The sequence below is a fragment of the Narcine bancroftii genome, chromosome 5 (genome assembly GCF_036971445.1).
Source record: "Narcine bancroftii isolate sNarBan1 chromosome 5, sNarBan1.hap1, whole genome shotgun sequence".
In the NCBI taxonomy this organism is placed as follows: domain Eukaryota; kingdom Metazoa; phylum Chordata; class Chondrichthyes; order Torpediniformes; family Narcinidae; genus Narcine; species Narcine bancroftii.
The window spans coordinates 213,977,371-213,991,142 of NC_091473.1; the positions used below are offsets into that span (position 1 = coordinate 213,977,371).

Here is a 13,772-nt window from a genome sequence, read left to right on the forward strand (position 1 = left end):
AATTTTGATATAATTTTGCAGTTAATATTTTTAGTGGGGGTAGAAGTGGGTGGGGGTTGGGAGGGAGGGTTTAGTACAGGTTTGATGGGATTCCTTTATAGTTTTCTTTTTTATTTCTGTATTATAAATCAACATGTATTTAATCAATGACTTTGTAAAAATGTGATGTTTTTTTGTTATAAATGTGTTGATCTTAAATTTTATATATATATATATATATATATATATATCTATTTAAACACATCCTCGTAAATCTTCTCTGCACTCTTAGTATCTTTTTCGATTCTTTCCTGTAATTCTGTTTCCAAATTGTACTTAATACTTGGATTATTAAGTAAAAACCTGTTTGTACAAGCATTCCCACACGTGACGCTTTCAGAGAATTCTTTATCTGTATTCCAGATCTATCTGTTCTACGCCGCTCCTCAATGCCCTACCCATTCCTCGTGTCTATCCTTTCTTGGTTTGTCATTGCAAACGGCAGCACATCACATTTGTCTGCATTACATTTTATTTGCCACTTTCTAGTCCACACTTCAGCTGGTCCAGATACCTTTGCAAGTTTAGAAAGCATTCTTTGCTCTACACAACGCATCCGATGATTTTTTTCGAAAATTTTATATTTGTAATTTTTCCAAAAATATACATAGTAACATTCTAAATATAGAATTTATTGAACGTTTTCTCATGAACACAACAAACTACAAAAACTCTGCTAATACAGATTTACCTCCTGTGGACACGCTCAGTAACGGAATGCTAATTGAATCAGGAAGACTTGATTTGATTTGATTTTTTTCTTGGTCAAGTTGACAATAAATGACAAAGGAAATTTTAGCAAAGTCTTCAATTCCTCTCTGAATTTTGACTGAGTCGTTGCAGTATTTGTACAGGAACTCAGGTTCTGAAGAGACCCAATCTGAACAGCGATATATGCGGGAGACTTAATGGTCAAAATTAACGTATCCATTGTAGCTGGTGATAAAGTACGAGAAAGACATCGGAAGCCACAGCAGCGTGAAGCTGCCCGACGCACTGATCAGCAAGATGATGGATTTTCTCCTGCTCTCCATTTCCATGTCTCGACCATCCCTACGCCTCTGACTCCGGAATGCCCTCCGTGCTTTGTTGACCAACAAGATACGTCTCACTGTCAACCCATTAAACAGGCATATTAAACCAAAGGCAATGAATAACCACTGAATGGTTTTCAATTTAATGAACGTACCAAAGATTGGCGAGGTGAGGACGTCCAGTTTGGGTCTGACACCCAAATAAATGGATCTAATAATTTGTAGAGGCTCAATTAAAAATAACATGGGGATGTTTTCGACACAAAGGAGGATCAGAATAATTGGTGCGAGGATGCTTAAAGTTTTCACTCTGCAGTACTTTGGTGGAAGCTTCGGACAACACATCGCAACATATTGGTCAAGGGTGAATGCGACTGTGGACCACTGCGAGAATTCCAAAGTGATGTCGAGTAGGTATATCACGGCTGTTAGGAAACTAGTTGAGTATAGAAATTTGTTTGACAAGCGATACATTAAAATTTCAAAAAGAATGATGTTGATGACGATCACCGTGAAACCCGCCACTCCTATGGTCATCATGTAGGCGGAGAAATAGTTGGAAAGTCCGCACATTCCTCGGGAGAGGATCACAATTGTTCGCTGCAAGAAAGAGGAACACGGGGTGAGTGACGGGGCCAGGTCAATAAACCGCGCATCATAATGTGGGAGTATTTCCAATTCCTGCCACTTAATCTCCGGGAGACTCATTGTGTTTATTGACTTTTGGGTTAATTTTGTTTTGAGAACTTCCCAAAAGAAGCATGTGGAACGTTCAAACGCGATGCACTGACAACTAGTCAACATTTACTGGGTAAACATCGTTTGAGCCAATAGTGGCTTGATTGAAGTTCATCCAAAACGTCGAGCTGTAATTAGGAAAATATCTTATAGGAAAATAAGAAAATAAAAGGCCTGTCTAATAACCCTATATTTTTAATTAATTCATTTGAATTTACATAACATCTTAAAGCATAACTAATTATGGCGGGTTGGATGCTTCAGGTATCAGACATAGCAATAAAATCCCTGTAGGGTTTCCAAACCTTATCATGGCTGATTTCCTAAATTATATGTTATTCTCTCTAATGGTATACAATTTAATAATTCCATTTGCCATTTATTCAACCCCACAATATCACCAGATTTCCATGTTTCCACTATAGATTTCTTTGCTATTTCTATTGCTACATTTAAAAAGTAATTTTAATAAATATCTAACTTCAATTGGGAAATATCTCCCTATAAAAATATTTTGGGATCATTCAAAATTTGCATCTTAAAAACTCATCCTAATAAAATACTTGTATCCTTCCAAAACCCATCTATCTTTTCACATTGCCAGACTGCATACAGGAAAGTTCCTACTTCTTTATTACATCTAAAACTTTGATAAGAACAATTTGAATGAAGTAAATGCAATTTGTATGGGGCATAATATAATTGACGTAAAAATTAAATTGTCCCATTTAATATCTAACATTAATTGTATTAGTTACACTATTCTAGCCTAATTTTGACCATACTTCATCTTGAATCTGTATATTTATATCTTTTTCCCATCAAAAGTTGAATTTAAATAACTCCTTTTTCTGAATAGTTTCTTTTAATTTGATATACATATTAGCAATAAATCTTTCAATAAACATATCTTTTATTAGATATTCAAATAGACTTTGTTCTGGCAATTGAAAAATGTTCCCTAATTTTCTTTTTAAGTTGATAATAAGAAAAATAATGTTATGTGCTATATTATACTTATCTTTCAATTGATCAAAAGTTTTAAAAAATCTTAAAAACAATCCCTCATTTTTTTATTCCACATTTATACCAAACATCAAAATAATGATTATTAACCATAAAAGGAATGAAAAGATTTTGATGTAATATCATTTTAGCCAACTGATAATTCTTCATTCCTCTTTCTACATGTTCTCCATTCCATACTTTGAGTATATGCTTCAAATTTGGTGCACCTGATTTTCCTTTTAATAATTCCCTCATGACATTTATATAAAATGTGTTTGGAATTACCTTCTCCTATTTTACTCATTTCAATTTGCACCCATGCAATCTTTTCATCGGTCTGATAACAAGAATACAAAAATATAAGTTGAGCCACTTTATAATAATTTTAAAAATTAGGCTATTAAATCCCCCTTTGATGAAATTTCCATGTTAATTTTTTCCAATGCCATCTGAGTAATTTTATCCCACCAAATAAATCTTCTTACACTTATATTTAAATCTTTGAAATCAACATTACTGGTACAAAAACTGGTAAATATTGAAAAAGGTATTTTATTGTAGGAAAGATATTCATCTTCACACAATTATCCTTCCTATTAAAAAATTGGCAAATCTTTCCATCTTAATAAATCTTCTTTAATTTTCTTCAATAAAGCTATGTAGTTTAGTTTAAATAAGTTATTTAAATTCTTATCAACATTAATTCCTAAATATTTAATTGCACCAGTCTGCCATTTAAATGTTGTCCTTTTCTTAACTTGAACATAGTCTGTCTCGATCATTGGCATCACTTCACTTTTATCAATATTTACTTTGTTACCTGATACTAACCCATGCTCAACCAAACTGATCATTTACTTTTTGCAATGAGCTTTCAGGGTTTATAAGATATAATATTACATCATCTGCAAAAAGACTAATTTTATGTTTATATCATGTATCTTAAAGCCCTCAATCTCATCATCACTTCTAATCACCTCGACTAAACTTTCTATAGGTAATGCAAATAAAAAAGGAGATAATGAACATCTTTGTCTTGATGAACTTTCCAACAAAAATGATTTTGATATTTGCCTATTTGTAATCAACTTAGCCTTTGTAGAATTATATAATGCTCTTAAACATGCACCTAAAGCTATGGTCACTTTTGTTATTTTCCTTTTCTGAGCCATATCTATTAAACTTAAAAATCTAACAATATTATCAGCTGATTTATTTTTAATAAAACCTGTTTGTTCTAAATTAATCAATTTAGATAAACATTTAGCTAATCTATTAGCTATTAATTTGGACAAAATTTTTTAATCAATATTTAAGAATGAAATTTGTCTATATGTAGATGGAAGCAAAGCGTCCTTCACTTTTTTGGAATAACTGTTATTAACGCAGTATTAAATGACTCAGATAAGTCCCAAAGATCATCACTTTGATCTAGCAATCTCATAAATATCAGAATCAATAACTCTATAAATTCTTTATAAAACTCCAGAGAGAAACCATCCTCCCCAGGAGCCTTATTATTTGGTAAACTCATCAATATATCATATAATTCTGTAACTGTAAATAGATTTGTTAATTCTATATTTAAATGTAATTTTTGGCAGATATTCATATATTTTATCCCCATCCTTCAAAGATTCTGATTTATATAATTTTGTATAGAATTTCAAAAACACATAATTAATACCTTTTGTGTTATGTAATGTGACCTGAATCTTCTTTTGCAGCTATTATTTTTCTTGATATTTGTTCAGTCTTCAATTCCCATGCTAAAACTTTATGAGCTCTATCTCCCAATTTGTAATATTTCTGTCAGGTTCATTTTGTATCCCTTTTGACTCTATATGTTTTTATTGTATTAAGCTTCAATTTCATTAAATACAGTATTTTCCATTTTTAATAATTCTCTTGATTGTGCAATTCTTTTTCCATCTTTATTATTTCCTTTTCCAAAAAATTAACTTCAGATCTGCATTGTTTTTTAACATTCGTGATCTACCGGGACCATTGCCTGAAGAGGGCGCACAAAATCAGTGAACCGGTGCGGACCCGAAAGGCCATCATGGTCTGTTTCCACTCCGTAAATGGTTATATGGTTATTAGGCATATAACTTATTATTTGTCCTCTTAAATAAGCCTTCAAAGAATCCCATACCACAAACTTACTGGTTACATAATGTTCAGTCAGGTCCATAAAAAATTTAGCTTTTACCTTATAAAGTCACCAAAATTTTTCCTTTTTAACAATGCTGCATTAAGCCTCCATCTATAATGTACATTTTGCTCCTCCTCCAGTAAAACTGACATAGCTAAAGGTGAATGGTCAAACAATATCCTCGCTTGATATTCAATACTATGGACTCTTGTCTGGATTTGAGAGATAATTAAAAACATATCTATATGGGAATATGTCTTATGTCTATTAGAATAAAATGAATAATCTCTAATATCAGGATGCATCTTCCTCGAACTATCAACAAGTTTAATTTCATTCATCAATTTTTTCACATCCTTTGTCACCTTATGTTTAACAATGATTCCTCCTGATCTCTCCAACTTGGAATCAAAGGTAAAATTAAAGTCTCCTCCCATAATTATTTTCCCTTTTGCATTAGCTAACTGCATAAAAACATCATGAATAAATTTTCCATCGTTTACATTCAGTGCATATATATTCATCGAAGTCCAATATTCAGAATATATTTTGCAATTTATCATCACATGCCTCCGACTTTAAATATCAGTCATTACATCCAATATTTCAATTGGTAAACTTTTATTTATTAATATCACTACTCATCTAGCTTTCGAATTCAATGAAGAAGAGAATACCTTCCTTACCCAGTCTCTCTTTAATTTCGTAAGTTCTATTTCTGTTAAATGAGTTTCCTGTATAAAAACCAGATCCACCTGAGATTTTTTCATGTAACTCAATAACTGCTTTCTTTTTATTGGATTCTGAATTTCATTAATATTTACACTAATAAATGACAATTTCCCTCCAATAGACATCAAAATTAAAACCTATATCCATCCAGCATCCCCTGCTATCTCCCCATCAAATCCAACCCCATCATATAATAGTTTACATCTATAAACAGTCCAGGATAAAAAAGGAAGGAAAAAGAAGAAAGGGAAAACCCCAGAGGCACGTGATGTTAAAGCATCTCTATCACCCTGATCTATACGGGATGCAAAACTAGTCACTTTAGTGCCCATGATAGTGTAGTGGTCAGCATCACGTTCCCCATTAACTCACTCGAAACATCATACCATCCCTTACTATAAACTCAACAATATACCTTTTAATCCATTAATCTTATTGAGTATTTTAGATCATGGACAATGTAGGCTAAACCTTTCTCCCCTTTAAACTCTCTCAAAACTCAATGTATTTCCAGTTACAGCAAAACCTCTCAGTTATATAATAAATTCAAGTGCCAATAGCCATCTGCTGATCTTTAACAGGCATTGGTTAGGAATATACATATGCTTCATTAGCCTCAGTAAAAATCTATTCCTTCCTCCCCAGATGAATACCTTAAACATAGCTGGATATCTTAAAAGAAAGGCATAGCCTTTTTTTCCACAAGACATCTTTTACTGAATTAAACTCCTTTTTCTTTTTCAAGAAGTCAAAACTTGTATCTCGATTTAAAAAAATGTTATTTCCATTATAAACGAACGGTGATTGTCTTTCTTTAGCTTGTTTCACTGCCAGCTCCAATAATATCTTCTCTCGTACTTCATATCAGAGGAATCTGACAAGTATTAGACGAGGTTTAAGTTTCAGTGCCGCTTGGTTCTATCTCCAAATCTCCTTGAAATGCAACCTGACCCAAAGATTCCGGTATCCATTATAGCAGAAATTTTTATAAGTCTTGACCCTCGTCCCCTTCTTTAAGTTCAACAATCTTGATATAATTCCATTTACTGAAATTCTCCAAAATGCCTATTTTTTTTTACATTGACTGATCATGCTTTGCAGCTGCTTCTGCTTGTACTTTCTTCATTTGATCTTTCAGATTTTGAATCTCAAATTCATTCCCTTTAATTTTTCCATATACAATTTCAAATCTAGTGTCCACCTGTTGTATTAATCTTTCCATCTTATCACCATTCTTGCTGACTTATTCAGATAACACTTCCATGGATTGTGGAATAAAATCACTCTTTTCCTTTAATTCCCCAGAAGATAAAGAAGCTTCTGCACCTTTTTCTACTTTTTGTTCTTGATTGTAGGTCGTTCTTCTTCTTTCCTTTGCTTTTCCAGATCTTCTTCTTGATCACTGGAGCTGTGGATGTCTGGAATCTTCTTAAAAATTTCCTCAGTTTTTTTTTGTGCTCTGTGCATGAGCGACTCCTCGCGGATGGGCAGAGTCACTTCTTCAACCGTTGTTGGTGGCCATTGTTGGGGGAGCTCTTGTGAAGCAGTGTCTGAGGTCTTCCCGGATTCTGGCCTCTCTCCTTTGTATATTACCATGCGGACAGCCGCAGGATCCTTTCTTAAGGTCGGCCTCTCTTCCTTTTCTTGCTCAATTCTTGTACAACATTAAGTCCTTTATCCTTCTTTGTTGATGTCTTCTAGGTGTCTTCAAATGTTTAAGAAACATTTGTAACCATTTTTGTCACTTTTTCTCAATTGTTTTGAGGAGAGCAGGGATTGTCAGTTTAACCCCACATCATCACCTGGCACGACCCCTTCCCTCTCAGACTTGTAGACATTCTCGGTGGTCCCTTCAGCTTCCAGGGATGAGTAGGGAAGTAAATTCAAGCTTCTCGCTCTCTCTACGTAATATAGAAATGGCGTCTCGAACTGTGTCTTCGAGTTATAATTACTTTCTAATGATGACACATCTTGTCAGCATTTATGATCAGACGACCTCCAGAAAAGGATAGATTTCCACATCACCTTCTTTTAGTCCAAAATTCAAATTGTGTGAATGCAGTCAACATAAAACATTAGACCCAAAGAACATTTCAGGGCACGAACTGGCCACGTTGGCTCTTCTTGTCTGTAGCAACCCATTTGTTTTGCCTTGTCCCACTGATTTCAACACAGTCCATATCCCTCCATATACCTGTCCCATCCTTGTACCTGTCAAATTTCCTCTTATCATATTAAGCCCACATTCACCACTGCAGCTGGGAGATCCTTCCAAACCTCAACCACTCTCTCTGAAGAACTCCCCCTCATGTTCCCACTCAACTTTTCCCCTTTCACTCTTAGCTCATGTCCTTTGGTTTGTCTCTGTCGAGGAGAAATAACTATGAGGACGGAGCTTCAGCGTCTCCTTCAGGAGAGTTTATTTGAGTGAAATATCTCAGAGAACAGTCCCTGTAACAGCCAGGGCTCAGCTCTGAACTACACAGTTGCACAGTTCGAATTTATACAGTGAAGTAAACAAGTTAGTTTGTAAAGTCAATGGAATGGGTTACAATGATATGAAGGAGTTGATCACATCCGGGGAATTGAAGGTTGTTCAAAGAACATAGTGTGGTTAAAGTATTTATTAGGAAACAAAGGAAGTTATCTAGAGATATTCTTCAGCAGACTTAAATGTTATCTGGAGTTATTCTTTAGCAAACGGCACCCGGAACCAGATGTTCTTGTGGTTTTCCCCTTGCTGACTCATTCCTTTCTCCAAAACAACTTTTATATCATGGCAGAGTCACTCTGCCATCTACAGCATCCTTCCATTTTGCACATTTCTTCCACAGTTCTCTCCTTGTTGATCCTGAAATCAACACTTCATACCTGACTTCACTAAATGAATGTGTTCCTTTCTCCTTCTCTTCTTCTAGCACTTTCTGTCACCTTTAACAACTTGTACTGCATCTTTCTTGAAGTTTTCTCTACTTGCCATATCAGCTGCTTGAGTCTTATCCACAGGCATATGATCAGCAATAATAATAACAAAAAAGTGGTAAACATAAGAACAAGAGGGTGCCAGGCCAAATTGAGCATACGACTGGCTTTAGGGGACCAGCCCTTCAAGATATCTCACCAGTGATGGGTTGCGAGTTGGGTGATCTGATCTGTTATTCGGATTAATTGTCTCTCCTTTAGGTTGTCCACCTTAGCTCAGCCCCTGGTTCGTCCTACCTCCCCCATTAAATGGCTGATCTGCTTATTGTCTCTAATTAGTTTGTTCAAGCAGGTGTAGTTAATAAGGGGAGTGAGGCATTGCTGGCGTTGCGCAATGCGAAAATCTTCTAACTGCCCTCTGGTTCACAATATAATCCACCCCTTGGAGGTCACACGACTCGCCAATCATGAGACAATCAATATATATTTATGTTACAAGTCAAAACATGTAAAAAAACAATACTGATCAAGTGGGTCAATATATTAACTGGTGGTGTCCGAATGCTGGACAAGGTACATAGTCAAATTCAATGCCAGCACTTCACCAGCCCCACACCCCTGACTGAACTGGGTTATTGTGTTACCAATGGGGCAGGGTGCTGTGTGAGGTGCTCTCCAATGTCAGAGGGGAGGATAGAAAAAGGAATTTGGTCACCAACTCCTACGCCTGGGTTCTCCGGCTTAGCTGGCAAATGTGAGCACCCTTTCCACCAACATCTGTGAGCAGGCAGTGCAAGGTCATCCATCAGGTGCCAGAGCCCTCTCTTGGCTTGCGCATCTAGTGCTTTTCACTCATGCTTGGTCACTCCTCAGGTACAGAGTCCAGATGCCTGTCACCATGTTCCCCAGTGGTGAAGCAGGGGGCAGGCCAGCAGGTATGTTTCTGGGATGTACCTGAGTGAACTGCTTTTCTGGGCTGTCGTTTGACACCAGAATGCCATTCCTTCTCACGTTCTCTTTCAGTGGATGCGCCAGGTGCCTGCCTTGGATCCCTATAACGATAGTCAGGGCTGAAAATTAGCCAATTCAGCATTTTTAAATAAAGGATCTCACAGCCCTCACCCAATTAGGAGTTTTTCTGTTAATAGGAATTTCTGGGGTGATGCCGTCATTGCAAAAAAAAAATATAGATGCAAAGTTTCCTACCATAGTCTGATCATTGACTGGTCAGCTCTCAAACTGTAACTTTACATCCACACTGCGATTATGTATGTATTGATTTCAGTTTCTCTGAGTGTGCTTTGAGACATTATGTATTGTAAAAGCCACAGCAAAACATGCCATTTAAAAAAGTTAAAGGCTTGATAAGATAGAATGTCCAGTGATAGTTTCCAGAGCAACAGCTGTTCTCTTGCTGATTTTTTTTGTAATACATGACGAACTGTCTTGTTGGCCATTCGTCAGTTCGGTGTCACTGTCCAGGTGCTCGCAAATTCATAAGCAACTCTGAGGAAAGTGTTGGCCGATGTCCCGGTGTCAAATGGGTTGTAGCGAATGGCGGCACCAGGCAGAGATTTTCTCCAGAAGACTAGCAGGACTCTGCACCCTTGGATCTTCTCCCGGAGATTCCATTCAGCTCCTGCCTTACTGGCCGAGATCTGTAATTTAAAAGGAACACCTGCCTGGCAGGGGACAAGGGGCAGTGCTTGTTCAACAGCTTGCTTTGCTGTGTCAAAAGCAGCCTGTTGTTCTGGACCCCAGAGGAATGTGGAGATCCTACAGGATGGTTCAAAGAGCATGGTAATATGTAGGTTCTGCTGCCAATAACTTAGGAGACCCAGGTGGCTCTGGGAGTCTGGTTTATTTGAGGGGATGGCAAAATACCAAGTTTCATTCTTGGCCATCTCCAAAATGTCTCTCTGGCCTGAGCTTCATTGGATCCCCAGAAACAGGACATTCTGTTTGGAGCAATGCAAACTTTCAATATCAGTGAGCCAGCCCCGTGTCCTGAGGGAGATTAGCATGTGAAGGGCCTCTGAAACAATGGTATAATGGACAATTGACATGACTGCCCGATGTTGAATAGGATGTACATTGCAGCAGATTGCACTGTGGAATGTGACTTGTCTCCCGTCCAAAGTAATTGCAATATGCTCTTGTGAGTTGAAATGAAGAGGAATGGAAAATAAAGCAATCTTGATGCAGGATCTGAACTGTGGGTGACAGACAATATTGACTATTATGCGTGTTATTTTTCTCATCCATCCATGTCCTGCTAAAAAAGGGTTCCAAGAATTGTGTACCAAATTGTTGGGGAATAGGCACAAATCTTTTCTTTGGCTTGGCTTCACAGATGAAGATTTATGGAGGGGTAATGTCCACGTCAACTGCAGGCTCGTTTGTGGCTGACAAGTCTGATGCGGGACAGGCAGACACGGTTGCAATGGTTGTAAGGGAAAATTGGTTGGTTGGGGTTGGGTGTTGGGTTTTTCCTCCTTTGTCTTTTGACAGTGAGGTGGGTGCTGCGGTCTTCTTCAAAGAAGGTTGCTGCCCGCAGAACTGTGAGGCGCCAAGATGCATGGTTTGAGGTGATATCAGCCCACTGGTGATGGTCAATGTGGCAGGCACCAAGAGATTTCTTTAGGCAGTCCTTGTACCTCTTATTTGGTGCACCTCTGTCTTGGTGGCCAGTGGAGAGCTCACCATATAACACGATCTTGGGAAGGCGATGGTCCTCCATTCTGGAGATGTGACCTACCCAGCGCAATTTGATCTTCAGCAGCGTGGATTCGATGCTGTCGGCCCCTGCCATCTCAAGTACTTCGATGTTGGAGATGAAGTCGCTCCAATGAATGGTTGAGGATGGAGCAGAGACAATGCTGGTGGAAGCGTTCTAGGAGCTGTAGGTGATGCCGGTACAGGACCCATGATTCGGAGCCAAACATGAGTGTGGGTATGACAACTGCTCTGTATACGCTAATCTTTGAGAGGTTTTTCAGTTGGCTGTTTTTCCAGACTCTTTTGTGTAGTCTTCCAAAGGCGCTATTTGCCTTGGCGAGTCTGTTGTCTATCTCGTTGTTGATCCTTGCATCTGATGAAATGGTGCAGCTGAGATAGGTAAACTGGTTGACCGTTTTGAGTTTTGTGTGTCCGATGGAGATGTGGGGGGGCTGGTAGTCATGGTGGGGAGCTGGCTGATGGAGGACCTCCTGATGGAGGACCTCAGTTTTCTTCAGGCTGACTTCCAGGCCAAACATTTTGGCAGTTTCCGCAAAACAGGACGTCAAGCGCTGAAGAGCTGGCTCTGAATGGGCAACGAAAGTGGCATCGTCTGCAAAGAGTAGGTTCATGGACAAGCTGCTCTTGTGTCTTGGTGTGAGCTTGCAGGCACCTCAGATTGAAGAGACTGCCATCCGTGCGGTACCGGATGTAAACAGCATCTTCATTGTTGAGGTCTTTCATGGCTTGTTTCAGCATCATGCTGAAGAAGATTGAAAAGAGGGTTGGTGCGAGAACACAGCCTTGCTTCACGCCATTGTTAATGGAGAAGGGTTCAGAGAGCTCATTGCTGTATCTGACCCGACCTTGTTGGTTTTCATGCTGTTGGATAACCATGTTGAGGAACTTTGGGGGGCATCCGATGTGCTCTAGTATTTGCCAAAGCCCTTTCCTGCTCACGGTGTCGAAGGCTTTGGTGAGGTCAACAAAGGTGATGTAGAGTCCTTTGTTTTGTTCTCTGCACTTTTCTTGGGGCTGTCTGAAGGCAAAGACCATGTCAGTAATTCCTTTGTTTGCGCGAAAGCCACACTGTGATTCTGGGAGAATATTCTCGGCGACACTAGGTATTATTCTATTTAGGAGAATCCTAGCGAAGATTTTTCCTGCAATGGAGAGCAGCGTGATTCCCCTGTAGTTTGAGCAGTCTGATTTCTCGCCTTTGTTTTTGTACAGGGTGATGATGATGGCATCACGAAGGTCCTGAGGCAGCTTTCCTTGGTCCCAGCAGAGCTTGAAAAACTCATGCAGTTTGGCATGCAGAGTTTTGCCGCCAGCCTTCCAGACCTCTGGGGGGATTCCATCCATACCTGCTGCTTTGCCACTTTTCAGTTGTTCAATTGCCTCATATGTCTCTTCCCAGGTGAGGACCTCATCCAGCTCTAGCCTTAAGGGCTGTTGAGGGAGCTGGAGCAGGGCGGATTCTTGGACTGAGCGGTTGGAACTGAAAAGAGATTGGAAGTGTTCTGACGATCGGTTGAGGACACAGTTTACCTCCGCACTATGGGCCCAGCTGTTGAGACTCTTTGTGGTTAAACACCAACACACCACGGCCTACCACCCACAATCCAACGGTTTGGTGGAAAGGTTTCACCAGTACCTAAAGTCTGCTCTCATAGAGTGACTCACCAGCACGAACTGGGCAGACAAACTACCCTAGGTCCTCCTCCCTGGCGCCTCCACCACCATCACGCCTCAGCACCTGGCCATCCCACCTCCCTAAGGAACTGGACTCAGCACAGTTTGTGTTTGTCTGGAGGGTACTGCTGAGGGTACCGTTAAAGCGCCCGTAAGAAGGTCCGTATAAGGTCCTCTGGTGATCTGGGGGAACTTTCACTCCAGTGGGGGGGTGGGGAAAGGAGGAACTTTTTACAGTGCCCAAGCACCGAGGCCGCCCGTCAAAGCGGGGGGGTGGGGGGGGGGGTGGCGCGTACCCGTTTCTGAGGGGGGTTGTGTGGCGGCACATCTCTCATGGCGAACCGGCCCCGCGTGTAACACAACATGGTGGGGCAGCCATGGGAAGCTGATGCCGTCAGGGGTTCTCCCTGACTCCAACCTTCCTCTCAGCGCACCTCGGGGGCCGATTATGACGTCTCCACGCATGTGGTTACTGAGCCAGCGCTGCCCTAAAAGGGGATCGCGCCAAATAAAAAAAACCAGTCGTAAATAACCCCAAGGCGGTGGCTGTGCTTTGTTCAATTGCGCGGAGCGTCATTTCATATCATATTCAATGGGCTTCCGATATAATATACTTACCAGGAGCACCGAAAACAGCAAGAATCGGGTAACAAATGTCTTTAATCACGAGCATCGGGGGGCGGCTCATCTTCAGTGTCTCGATCTTGCCGTTCACTTGTTATTGTAACTGA

General features: G+C 39.6%; 1 long non-coding RNA gene across 3 annotated transcripts; it reads right to left on the reverse strand.

Moving 5' to 3' along the window:
- Positions 1-426: 426 nt before the first annotated feature.
- LOC138764811 (uncharacterized) lies at positions 427-13,368 on the reverse strand. 3 transcript variants are annotated; one of them, XR_011358314.1, is made up of 3 exons: positions 13,338-13,368; positions 3,105-3,156; positions 427-1,673 (listed from the first exon to the last, which is right to left on the reverse strand). It is a non-coding gene; the product is annotated as an uncharacterized lncRNA (long non-coding RNA). The 3 variants fall into 3 exon arrangements; XR_011358316.1 differs by lacking the exon at positions 13,338-13,368 and adding an exon at positions 9,583-9,790; XR_011358315.1 differs by lacking the exon at positions 13,338-13,368 and adding an exon at positions 5,661-6,351.
- Positions 13,369-13,772: the final 404 nt, after the last annotated feature.